The sequence below is a fragment of the Malaclemys terrapin genome, chromosome 4 (assembly GCF_027887155.1).
Source record: "Malaclemys terrapin pileata isolate rMalTer1 chromosome 4, rMalTer1.hap1, whole genome shotgun sequence".
Classification (NCBI taxonomy): domain Eukaryota; kingdom Metazoa; phylum Chordata; order Testudines; family Emydidae; genus Malaclemys; species Malaclemys terrapin.
In genome coordinates this window covers 38,549,695-38,563,088 of record NC_071508.1, presented here as the reverse complement: position 1 = coordinate 38,563,088, position 13,394 = coordinate 38,549,695, and the positions used below count along the sequence as shown (strand labels likewise).

Below are 13,394 nucleotides of genomic sequence, written 5' to 3'. Positions count from 1 at the left end.
AAGGCCCCAAGTACTCATCCTGACAGGATAATACCCAATTCCCTGATCCATCCCCCTCGCCAATCCTGGTGTCCCCGCTTTAAACTCTGAAAATACGACCAACCTGCCAGGGAGTGGAAGTGGGAGCATTGCTACCTGCAGCCCACCAGGTATTTTGAGCACCCCCCTCTTACACCTTGCATCAGTTCTTGGAGAGCAGCTGTGAGAATGGGGAGGAGAATCAGACCGTGGGCCTATTGTGATTTTAGTTAGTATCTTTCTGGAGGCACTGAGATAGTTCAGTGACAGGTGTCATGAGAAGAAGCTGGGCTTCAGTTCTGCACCTGCATCTGAGTAAGCCCATTGAAATCAGTGGGGCCAATCAGGTGCTTCAAGTTAAGCACGTATGTAAGCATTTGCAGGACTGGGGGCTTGCACAGATACCCAGCAGGAGAAAGATTGTGGAATTGGAAGGCTTTTCACCGCAGCTTTGGAGGCTGCAGAATCTTTTTGTTGCATTCGTTGGGAGGGTCGTCACTTGTTTTGCTCCAGCCAAAAAATCTTTTCTGATTACTGCTGTGTCCTCCATCCAGTTGACAGGGAGGTTGATGATGGAGGTGACAGTGAAGGATGGGAGTGCGTTTTATTGAATAATTCTGCACTAGGCTTGTGGAAGCTGACAGACGCCTTTAATTCTGTGTGCCTTTAGGCTAGATACATAAAGAACATCTCTGAGACTGAGTTCGACGAGTTCTTCTGGAAATGTACCGAATACCTACAGCACTACCCCACGGGTGAAAATAACAGTGAGTGCCTCTTCCTTCTACTGTGTTGACCCCAGGGAGACGGCAGGCTGGAATTCCTTTGTTTTCCGTCAGTGTAAATGTGAGAGGGTGAATGGACTGCACATGGGGGCCCCTGCCCTGTACCCCTTTGAGTTCCTGTGTCCTCCTGAAAGGATCATCGTCCTGAGACTGGAGAGTGCTTCCCATTGATGGGGGCCCCCTCCTTCCTATGGCAATAGCTGATCAAACATCTTTGCCCTCGTGGAGTTAGCACCTGTAGCTGAGAGCAGAGTCAGCCCAGCTGGAGGAGGGGTGTATGAACTAGTGAATGCTTCCCGCTCACCAGCAGTACGGACTGTTGAGTACATCTGGCTCTTCTCTTTCAGATCGACGACAACCAGCCTCTAGAATATTTATCTGAGCTTCGGCCGGTCACAATTGTCTTTGTGAACCTGCAGTTTGACAAAAGCGTCAGAACCTTGGATCTGTGCAAGGTCATCCACGATGTCAGTGTGAAGATCTCAAACATCATCCACGTCTTCAGCGGCAAAATCAACAAAGTCTTTATGTTTGACAAAGTGGGTCAGAGCTTCAAGGCCATTCCAGTTGGGCAGCTGGAGCTGGCAAACATTCCCCTGAGACTCCGGGACTAGTAGGAGGCAGGAGGGACAGTGGCACTGTCATTAGGGATAGAGAAGGGAGGAGGAGGGCAGGGATCAGGAGGAATGATAAAAAGCTTGGTGCTGAAGAGACTGAGTCTGAGGCGGTGGTGGGGTCTCCCAGAGCATTTTGGGGGTACTGTATGACAGCACTACTCTAACAGGGTGGGTGGGAGAGCTGGAGCACAGTGGAACTGTTTGCCACAGACATTGATACTGATTTGCTCTTTGGAAAAAACCCTCACCCCTCTGGTGTTTTCTTTCCCCTCCCTGGCAGGGCTGCACATTCCTGTGTGTGTTCGGGCTCCCTGGGGATAAGCAGGCTGACGAGAGCGCCCACGCCTTGGACAGCGCATTTAAAATCTTCAATTTCTGTTCTAAGATGTCCATGAAAATAAAGTAAGCAGGAAGGTGTAGTTCTCCATGTTGCCTACAGGAGTGCTAATGGGCTTGTTTGTCATCGAAACTCCCTCGTCCCAACAGGAGGGCCCCCTTAGTGGGCAGGAGGCAGTGACATGACAGCTGGGAGACAAAATTTGGGATTAGTCCAGTTTCCCTGGGCTCCCCCTCACTCTACATGACCCAGACCTCCTAAGACAGCTATGTGCCACTGGAGCAGTAGAACCTCAGCCTCAGAGGTGATACTGGTGGGTGCGGCTGATGGCGCTTTTGTGGTGACTGGCCATGAATCTGGAACCTGCTCAGGATGACCGTGAACCTCAGCATCATTCAGAGCAAAATGCAAAGCCAACCACCTTCACTGACCTCTCCCACAACAGCCCAAGAAACTCCAACCCACAAGTCCAGTCCCTGCAGAAAAGAGAGAGTAAAAGACTAACGACGCCAGCTGGGCAGGATTCTCAGCTCCATTTGCGTGAGAATGGCCAATTCTTTGATCTCTAAAGGCATTTTTCCCCTTGAGAGCATTGGTAACAGGACAAAGAGCATGAGCCAAACCCCTATTGACTGTCACCCCCCATCCCACTGGCCTCTGAAGGACCCATCAAGTCCTTCTTGACTGCAGTCGGTGGAGGAGCTCCCTGCTGAAGGGGACCCCGAGGCCTGTCAGCTAGCAGGACTCCAGCAGTGCTTGGAGAGAGCCCTTCACCCTCTGCTATCTTCCAGCATGCTCTGGTCCGGTTGCTGAATTTTTGAGGCCTGTGGCTTGGCACGCAGGCACTGCTGACTTCACCGAGGCTTCAAATAAAACTCCTGCATGTTTGTGGGACCAGAGCCTTTGTCCCCTTTTGTGTCTATAAATGTCAAAACCAATCCAAACTCCACTCCCTTTTTACACCACTGGCACTTACCTTGTTAAGTTTTTGTGTAACCTGACTCCCTTTTTCTGCTGGGACGTTCCTCCAGCTCCTGACTCTCAGCAAGGAGAATTCAGACTGGCACACTCAGAGGGCAGCATTTATATTCAGCCGGGAATAGTGCGTGATAGCCAGTAAGGGGTGTGTGTGTCTTGTGCTTTGCCCAGTAGCCACTCCTTTTAAGGGGCATGCAAACCATGAAGAGCCAGGGAAATTCAACCAGTCACACGTGAGAGAATTAAATTCCAGGTGTGAGTACCCTGCGAGATCAGTGTCCAGGGACAATTACAGTTAAGCAGTTTTTTGCTGTGTGCACCCATTATAAATACGGGAGGCATACGCATACCATAGCAGTGGGTGTGGTATAACAGACTGGACAGCTGGATGATGCAAGGTGGGAGGGCTGAAACTCTACACCCATCTCACCACTCCCCCACCCATGGAAGCATTTTAAGCATGCAGGATTTCTACTGTGGGCAGATGAATGTGTTCAGAAAATGTGAATACTTCCCTGAACTTTCAGCCAGGGCTTCACCTCCAGTTCCACACCAGGAAATGAGGGTTCAGTTGTGGCTTTGCATTACAGGGAGAACAGGGACTCACCACCCATGGGGAGGTCAAAGAGACATTGTGCCTGTGGAGTTGCCTAAGGAATGCGGCCTCTGTGGCACACTTGCAAAGGATGGACATGGGCTCCCTTTGGCCTGGAGTCAGCTCGGCTAGCTGGGGTGGAGAGCAGGTGGGGCTGTGGCCCATCTCTCTGGGGAGGCTAGTTCCAACAGCAATGCCAGCTCATGGCATTCTGCACTCTGGGAAGCACAAGAACTGTCATTACATGGGGACGTGCGTGAGGGAAGCTCCTTGCCCTCTTCTCCATCCCTTTTGCACACGCACAGAGCTGCACACAGGCTGTTGGGAGACCTAGCTGGCTGATGTGGGGATAGTCAATACAAATTAGCACTACAGGAGTGGGGGTGGGGAGAGGGTGCATGAGCAGATGTGGCAAGAGGGACTGGACATTTTGGATTGCTGACTCCATGTTGCTCTCATTGCTTGCTAGGATAGTTTCCATCGGGGTTACCAGCGGGTCAGTGTTCTGCGGAATAGTTGGCCATCATGCAAGGCACGAATACACAGGTACAGTCTGTTTCTCTGGTCCTGTGCATGTTTGGTATCCCCTGGGTACCCACAGAGTGTGTGTATAGGCTGCGTATTTTTGCTGGTGGAGGGGTATGTATGCATGGATACATATGGAGCTGTTCACAGGAGGATAAGCGGGAGTTCAGTTAACTTTTCAGTGCCCATTTTCTTGCTCTCTCCACCACACAGTCATTGGCCAGAAGGTGAATCTCGCTGCCCGGATGATGATGTATTATCCGGGGTTAGTGTCCTGTGATGCAGTGACCTATGCCAACTCCAGGCTGCCTCATTGCTTCTTTGAAGAGCTCCCCCAGGCTGAGATGAAAGGAGTTGTGAATCCCGGCGTGGTCTATCATTATCTTGGCATCAGTGAGAAACCGTAAGTGTCCCCTGGGACGTCATGCTCAGAACCCTCAGAACCGTGAGCCACGGTTACCACGCTGCCTTAGCAAGAGCAAGAGCTTTGGGGCTGCTAAGCTGTGTGGCCAGTCCCTGACACACCAGTCTGTCTGCCCTGCCAGCAAACTCCTCAAGACTCTGCCAGTCTAAATGTGGGCTTGCCAGTAACAATCAGTGAGTCCCAGCTGCCAAGTTCCCCAGAAACGTCTCCCTGCAGCATCCAGTCCCTCTCACTTTACGCTCACGGCCTCCAAAGAGACAGAGCACACACCCGCCTGTTAGGTTAGCTGAAGCCTCACACTTCACTTTAATACACAGCACTGAGATGGGTTTGTAATAAAATAAGACAAAGGTTATTCACAAAGCCCTTGGGTTTAAGTGATGCTAAGCAAGGGGAAAAGAGACAGGCAAGGCCACAAACAAAACAAAACAAAACACACTTTCTAATGACGAAAATTGAATCTTAGCAAGTTGCAATCTTTGCCTAAGCAGTTTCTCACTTACATCATGTTTCCAGCAGCTCTTTCATAGGCTCCAAAGGTGCTGTACTCTACTCTCCCTGCAGTGACAGAGAACTACAAGGTCTTTTTGTTCCCCTTCTATTACTCAAAGTCCAGAGTCTTCTCCCCCGTTTGTTTAGCTTGATGTCTTTGTTTTCCTTATATGTAAATATACTTCCATTGTCCTCTGCTGGTAGCCCAGCTGGTCAGACAGGTAAATACACATGCCTTTGCCTAGGGCAGGCTGGATTTTATGCTCTACTTCTCAAACACTTTTCATGAATATATTTCCAGCACACATCTATAACTCTTTGTACCCAATCTGTACATAGATCACACAATGATTTTTGGGACCAGCATGGCACCAGTTTACATACGATATCTTTCATGACACCTTTGAGATATATATCATGACAACAGTGTGTTGGGACAATGAGTGTGTCAGACCTGATGTGAGTTACAGTAGGGGGGGCCCTCTGCTAGTTGGCACTGAGGGGCTCCAAGAGTCACACCCCCATTTTACAATGGGGGAGGAGGAAGGGTGATGAAAGGGCAAATTTCCTTTGATCAGCACAAAAGGGGTGTGTGCTGTCCTGTCTGTTCAAAGCCACAATGTGCATCAACCTTGCCTGAATCCAGAGCATCATCTCACAGCTGGCCTAGGGAATTTCATCTCCAAAGTCCTGTACTTCCCCACACAAGATCAACTCAAGGCAACTTAGTCAAGGAGACAAACAGCTGCTTGGACAGCAAATAGCTCAGTGTAAAAATACCTTCAACTGGCATATCTTTAATTAATCCTCATGTTTGAGAGAATGGGTAACTATAGTGTCTCATTTGCATCTCTCTCCCACTTCCACATCAGCTCCAGCTACTAGGAGACTGGGAACTGCACCATGGAAATGTAGAAGCATTCAATATTTCTCCATACACCTAGACAGCCCTCTAGACTCAGTCCAAATGACTTTCAGTTCAGATTAAGGGGCACAGCAAACTAAGAAAGAACAAAAGTAAAGTCTCCATGAGGGAGCAGTTTGGGTCCCTTCTTTGGAACATGCTGCATCAGCTGTGCTGTCAGAAATGTAAAGGTGCAGTACAATCCCCCCCCGCCCCCAAATTCATAGCAATTGTGGTGTAGCTAGCTAGTATTGAGTTCAGAGACCAAGTTTGCATGTGTTCTGTTTTTTCATATATCCTGATACCTCCTTCATCAACAACTGTTTATACAATATCTGCCTTGCTCTCATTGTCCAAATCGAAGGCTCCAGTCCTACAAGTTCTTCTATGTGGAGGGAGCCCCATTAAAGTCAATGGGAGTCTGTATGTGGGGAGCAATTTGCAGGAGTTGGGCCATTGTTAATGTATAGCTTGCTAAAGAGAGATTTTAAAAAGCAGCGCAGGAGCTCAGAGTAATCATCGATTTCATTCACCTTCTTACTTATTAATGGCTTTACTTTCTTTTTCCCATGACATGTTTATAGAAACTCTTATTCCCCTTACAGCCTTTGCCTAGTATGAACTCATTCTGCTTTTTTTGCTTTCCTTATCTTTTCCTCTGCAAGCTTTATTGAATCTGTCTATTCCTACGTGTCTCTCATCTCTCACCCATTTGCAATACAGAATTGTTTGGTACCTTCAGATCCTTGAGCAGCTTCAGGAAGCCAGGCTAATAGGCATTGCATTGCGTTGTTCTTTACTAGAGAAATCATAGACTGCTGTGCCTCATTTCCTTCTTAGCTCTCCAGTTCTCACCGATGGATATTAATACACCCTCCCATTACACCCGGCACATTAGACTCCTTACTTATTGATGTTCCTTTAGCGCTCTTCTGAAGGGAAACCCCATGACACTACTTCACTCCAGCTCAACTTGAGCGTCTGGGGGCAGGAGGCTAAGAATAATGAAACCGTTCTTGGAAGCAGTGCTTGGATTCAGAGAGAGTGGGCAGCCCAGCTGCGCCCCCACTCAGTTTGACCAGGAGTATTTTCACTCTTTAACTGCAGCTTTCCTTTCTCTTCCTCCTTGCAGAATGATTGGCCAAGCGCAGCTCACCAAGGAGAGGTCTGAGTATTACCACTTACTGGGTAGGTGGACAGAGCTCTTCGGAACTCCAGTTGGTTTGTCATTCGGAACCTGTGGAGCAGTTGTTGCTGCTGGGAAGAGGATGCCCAAGGAAGCGATGGATGTGGGGGGAAATGTCTCAGGGGGACCCACTACTTGAGGATATTAAGTGACTGACCCTTGGGATCATTCAGAAATGTAAAGCTCTGAGATGTGCTCGGGATGCTCTTAAAGATACAGGGCCTTTACACTGACATTGTGGTGCCTGATCCTGCAGGTCTTATATGGTGCTATGGACCACAGGATCTATCCATGGTCAGACAAGAATGTGGAATACATGTTTGCCGTGTTGTTGTAGCCGTATTGCTCCCAGGAGAGGAGAGAGACAAGGTGGGTGAGAGAATAGCTTTTATTGGACTAGTTCCTGTTGGTGGAAGAAACAAAGTTTCCAGCAGAGGTGTTAACTGCCCACTTCATTTTAAGTGGTCTCAGGCAACATGTGTGATCTCCTTACGCTTAACCATCTGTGTGTAGCTGTGACACTCTGGTTACCTTCCCCAGACCTGACGAGTAGCTCTGTGAGACTTGAAAGCTTGTCTCTTCCACTAGCCAAAGTTGATCCAATAAAGATATTCCTCATACTCACCACCTTGTCTCGAAGGAATACATGCGCATTCTTACCCCTCATATTCACTCCCTTTGTGTCTTTGATTAGCATCTTTTCACTTTACTGACAAATGGGGTTGAAACAAAATGCTAGATTCCAGCACCCCAATACCTCCAATGGGGGGAGGGATAGCTCAGTGGTTTGAGCATTGGCTTGCTAAACCCAGGGTTGTGAGCTCAATCCTTGAGGGGGCCATTTAGGGATCTGGGGAAAAAACAACCAAAAAAAACCAAAAACAAAAAACACCTACCTGTCAGGGACAGTACTTTGTCCTGCTAGTGAAGGCAGGGGACTGGACTTGATGACCTTCAAGGTCCCTTCCATTTCTATGAGATAAATACCAGGTGAGCCCCACCGCATCTCTAAATTTGAATCCTGTTGCCCTGTAGGAGCTGATGAATCTCCTGGTTGGCAGGCTGATAAGGAGAGATGTAAATTATACTTCCCTGTGCCAGCTCCAGTGAATGTAGCTCAGGGTCTGTAAAGGAGACTGGATACAAATCTGAAGAGTGACACCAGGTTTTGGAATGAACAAGTGGTTGTGTGATGATAGGAATAATGTGGTCACACTTCTTTGTGTGTGTGGTGGGGAGGGTAGCAGCGGTGTGCTGGAATCTGGACAGTCGGGTTTGGGAATATGCTAGAGAGGGGAGCTGCAATTATCAAAATGAGTGGGGAGAAAGGGATAGATAAGGATTGCAGCAGAGGTGGAAATGAACCAGACACTTATGTATGCATTTCCGATATGGGTGGAGACATGCTGCCACTGCTAAGCAAAGAGGGAAAGGGACGTGCATTGGTCTTTGCTTTCTTAAAGTCACTCCATGTTTCTTAGGTCGGGAAAAAGAGCTTGAAATCTATAACTCTTCGTTGAAAGGATTTGTGGGGTCTACAGTAGGCCGCGTCATAATATATGAAGGCCTTATGGGCTATGGAAAGAGCAAGTTACTTGCTGAAATTGCCTACTTAGGCCAGGAGGCTGGCCACAAGTAAGTGTCTTTAACTTCACTTTGATACCCCTGACCCCCTGTGCCCCACACACCTCTGCCCTTGCATCGTGATCCTGCGCTGTAACATTCCTCCAGAGATTGCAGTAATGCCAAATGGTATGGAGGCTGTGTGAGGCTGGCACAGATTGAGATGGCCAAATGCCTGGCTAATTGGCTGAAAGCTGACCTCTAATGGCTTAAATGAGCCCTGCCTGGGGGAGAGGAGCTTTTAGTAACTTCCTCCTTTAGTACAACTATTATTTCACGTACAGAAATAGCCAGCACAGTCACAGGAGCGATGAAACAACCAGTGGTGCAATCATCCCTATCAATGCCAGCCTGCTGCTCTGATTCGTCATTTAATAAATGAGGCAATCTGAAAGATTCACTTACGGTTGGATGGGTCCTTCCGTGATTCAAAGGATTAACCTCACCTGCTCTTTGATTAACTGTGGCTTCTTGTCCAGTTGATTTGTTGAGCTATCCACCTCCCATGAATCCGGAGGAATAGCCGTCCATCTGTTTTCTGACAACATATGGGAAGTGTGATTTCTGGGAACCTCAAAACTAGCAGGGCATGAAAACGCATCAAAAAGAGATGGCTCTCCCATCCATCCTATGAGAGATTCCTTGACCCAGATCAAGTCAGATTCATGTTTCAGTGCTATTCGACTGAGATGCTAAAGAGGAAACATGTCTAGCAAGACAGTGTAGATGGGAGAGCTGCTAAAAAATAAATTGGGGGCATTTTGCAAATTTGTTTTATTAAGTCTCCCCTCATTTTCCCCCCATTTAATTTGAAAATTCAAAATTTGAAATATTTTGATCAGCTCAATACTTGGTTGAAAGCTGGGGAAAGATTTCCATGAAAATTGACAATATTAACAAAAAAAAGTCCTTTTTTACCTTTCAAATTTCAACATTAAAAATGTTGAAATTTCAAAAGGTTTTGTTCAGCTTTTCGTGGGCTAATGCAACTTTTGAACTGTGGATGAAAGCTCATAAGTGTGCGGGGTTTTTTTCCCCAAGAGAAATGGACAAACTTTAAAAAGGTCATTAGTGAAGGGCTGGGAGATGGTCCATCACTAAGAAAAGGCATTTTTGGATGCATGCGATAGGGCAATGAGAGCAGTTCTAATGGGATGGATGCTCACGGGTATGTCTGGTTGCATGTCTTTCAATGCAGGATGACTTTAGAGTCCAGGGGAATGCATGGAACTGAACTGAAAGCAGCCAGGTGCTTTTGACAAGGGTGTGTTCTCCAGAAGACAATAAACAGACTGATCAGTCTGGACTCTGACAGTAACCCAAAGGGGTGTGGTTAGAAAAGGTGGTTGGAGAGCAGTTCAAGGCTGTTAATCTTTTGTGTCCCACAAACAAAAGCGAAAAATGGAGAGGCTGAGCTCTGGGGTTAGGTTGTTTTGTACCAGCCATGGAGGAAACAGAGACCAGGAGACATTGCTCAAATCCTTTGCTGATCCTCAGCCATTTATCCATAAAGAAAATCAGGTGCTGAAATGTCTTGTAGTTGACTTGGAGGTCGATCAGAAAGTGCTGAAAAACCCTGGTTCCATTATTTCTCCTTCATTTAGAAGCTTTTTCTATGTGTCTAGATGTCCATGTGGTAAGTGGTAGGTTTGTGTTTCTGTAATTCTTTCTCAGAATGTCCTGGCTCTTCTTGACTCCCCATTAGAACTTCCTTATAATTTCTCTTCATTTTCACCATGCAGGGTTATTGCTATGGAGCTGACGAAGATAAATGTGCAGCAGAATTTTTTTGTCATCCAGACACTCATGGCCATGTTTCTGGGGATTGAGGCCTGTAAATCTGATGCTGAAAGACAGAAAATCCTCCAAGACAAACTCCGAAGTGTGGTAGAAGAGTCCTACTATTGCCTCCTGAATAACATCTTTCTTGTCAAGGTAATGGAGAAAGCCCTCACTCTCTGGGGGAAAAGCATGTCTGTGGAATTGGGTTCTGTTATTTACCTGGCTTCACACCAATTCAGCATCTCAGCATTTTTTATTCTTACCCTGAAATTGCACACTGGCTCAAAGGTGTGAATGCTCATGAAATTCAACACCGTCATTATAATTGGGATATACAGGGTGCTGGGTATGGTTGCAGAAATGTTTGCTCCTAGATCTGCATGGAAGAATTATTGGCATGATGCTGTCGATCGGATGCCATCCACTTCACCTGTCCCACTTCCTCACTCTTATTCTGGGAGTGGCCTTCTTGCGGTCATGATGCTGACCTGTTTGGTGAGCCTGAATCCTAGTCTGTGCACACACCCTGGACTTTGTTCCTATACATTCGAAAGGATATTCACAGAATGTCGGCCATCTGCAGCTACACAGAAGGAAGGGAAGCAATTCCTCACAGACTTGTGAGATTGCAAGAAATAGCCCTTAGTCATCCCAGGAAAGACTTCGAAGGCAGCGCTTGGGGAGTTGGAGGTTCAGATGGGGGCTCAGGGCACTTAGAGAGCAGTTAAGAGAATGGGTGGATACTAATCAGTGATGGTAAGAGGACCCCCTCCAATGAGAAGTTGCATTTGACTTTTCAAGGGGAACAGGAGTGGAGAAAAGTTGAATGTGGAGGGAAAGATTTGCCCTGGTAGCTGCATTGGTTGCCATAAAAGTAAATGGGGGAGTTCATTTCTTGTTCTCCACACTTCAAAGATTTGCTTTTGCTGCCTGTCACTGCACAGCATGGAAACATCAAATTTCGAAAGAGGCCTAAGGGGAAAAAGGTGTCATGGAGGGTGAGGCTTCAAAAATGGAAGCTGGGTGAAATGTGCAGGCTCGGCAGCCCTGGAGAACGAAACCCTTCTCCTTATCCACAGAATTCCCATAATGGCGGAGTGAGCCTGCTGTACACACACAACTTCCCACCTCTGCTCTGAAAGTACCACCTCTCTGGGTGAGAAGGCAGTTCAGCTATCACAGCCCCTCCAGTATCCAGCCTGTCCACTGTCAGTCAACCAGAGTCAACGGAATCACAAGGGAAGTCAATGCCCATTGACTTCAGTGGGGCCAGGATTTCACCCATAGTTCCTCTGCTGTCAGCACCGTCCTACCAAGAGCAGGACTAAGACCAACAGTTTATTTCACATAGGTCACCAAAGAGCTGTCAGATGGTAGTTTAATTGTTCAGCTGGACTTAGACGGAGGATCTAGAAGCAGAGGCCTTGGTATATTCATGTACACATGCCCTAGATGATGCAAACCCTGTATGGAAAGGATAGACACTGAGATGAACATGTGCATCTCACTAGGCTGGACATTTCAATCAGGGCTTTTCCCATGAATGTGTATATCATGAACAGGAACGCTGCCTCTTCTGCTTACTGTTCTCATTTTTTTCTGACTAGTTTCCCACCTCTCCCGAGGTTTCCGAAATGGATCATGAAACAAGGACAGAGGAGATGGAACTAATTCTTGTGAAAATACTGCAGAAGGTGAACCACTCTCTTTATTGTGAAACGGAGAGAAATGATTCCCCAGACTGCACTGGACTTGCAGATTCTGCTAATGAGCAGCTGGTTAGCAGGCTGGGAATACGGTGTACTCCGGTCATTTTCCTTATGGCCTTATCCTCTATATCCCTCCTCAATCCTAATTCCTGTTACCTGCACTCACTGTGTGATGTCTAAAGTTAGAGGGCAGGAACTATGTCTTTCTGTACCACCGAGTGCACTTTCTGGCCCTTCTCAGATTCAGATTATGGGATGGGTTCTCCATGAAACTGGCTCACGCTTTGTCCCAAAGCTTGGATCTCCTCCCAAAATGCAGGGACTATACCCCCAGAGTGGAAAAACATAAATAACCCCTCTTTCCAAAAGAGTGTAATCATCTTGGGTGACATTGCCCACGGTGTGCAGGGACACAGCCCTCTTACACGTGCATGAATGAAGTGGGATAAGCTGCCTGGGAGGAAAGCTCTGGACCTTGTCTCCTCCCTAGTCAGCACAGAAGATCACGTTAGAGGTGGTCGGGGGGTCAGGCCATGGGCGGGGCCATGGATCCATGTGTATGCAGACCCAGTGGCGTAGCCAGGTTCTAAGTGCAGGGGGAGCAAACATAAAAAAGGCGCCCCCCCATTGGCTCCTCCTCTGGCCGCTCCGCGCCCCCCCCCCCCTTAGCTGGCTCCTCCAGCCGTACCGCGTCTCCCCCACCTTGGCTCCTCCGGCCACTCTGTGGCCATGCTGCGCCCCCCCTCGGAGGGGCTCAGTCCGGGGGGAGGGGGCTGGGCATGGCACTGCCTGGCCCGGCCGAGGAAGTTTTTAGGGTGCGGTCGGAGAAGTGGGGGAGAAGAGGTGAGAAAGTTTCACGTGCCCCCAGGTGGGACTCACCAGCTGCCGAGCGACCTCGGACTCGGAGGAAAACATGACACCACGCTGGGCGGCCGCCGCGGGAGGGGGAGGGAAGAGACTCGCGGGAAACTCCAGGCGGTGCGGGCTGCCCCCCTGCCCTGAGGCCGGGCTGGAGGCTGCGGGCGCGGGGAAGGGGTGCCGGGCGCTGCTTGCTTCTCCGGGGGGGCTGTGGGGGAGCGGAGCAGTGGGGTGGGCAGCAGCTGGCAGGCGGGCAGATCCCCACCTCTCTCCGGCAGCTTCCTGTTTCCCTTGGCCCGGGCGGGTGTGCTTGGCAGCCCAGCACTGGACCCGGAGAAGAAGCCTGTTGCTGCTTCCTGATATTTGTCCCCCAATCGCTTCCGGGAGGCGCTTGGGACATTAGACGTGTTGGGGCTTCTCGTCCCCTCTCCCATCCCTGCCTCTCTTTGCACTGTATAATGGGCTGCGAGCCGCTGCTAGGAGATGCTGCTGCTGCCGCATCCAGGGGCGGGGTGCGCTCGGCCGCTGAGCCCTGAGCCGCCGCAGGAGGCGGCTGCGGCG

At 48.7% G+C, this 13,394-nt stretch overlaps 1 pseudogene; it reads left to right on the top strand.

Moving 5' to 3' along the window:
* The window catches only part of LOC128836110 (adenylate cyclase type 10-like), a 78,234-nt pseudogene that overhangs the window by 17,376 nt on the left and 47,464 nt on the right, over positions 1-13,394 (top strand).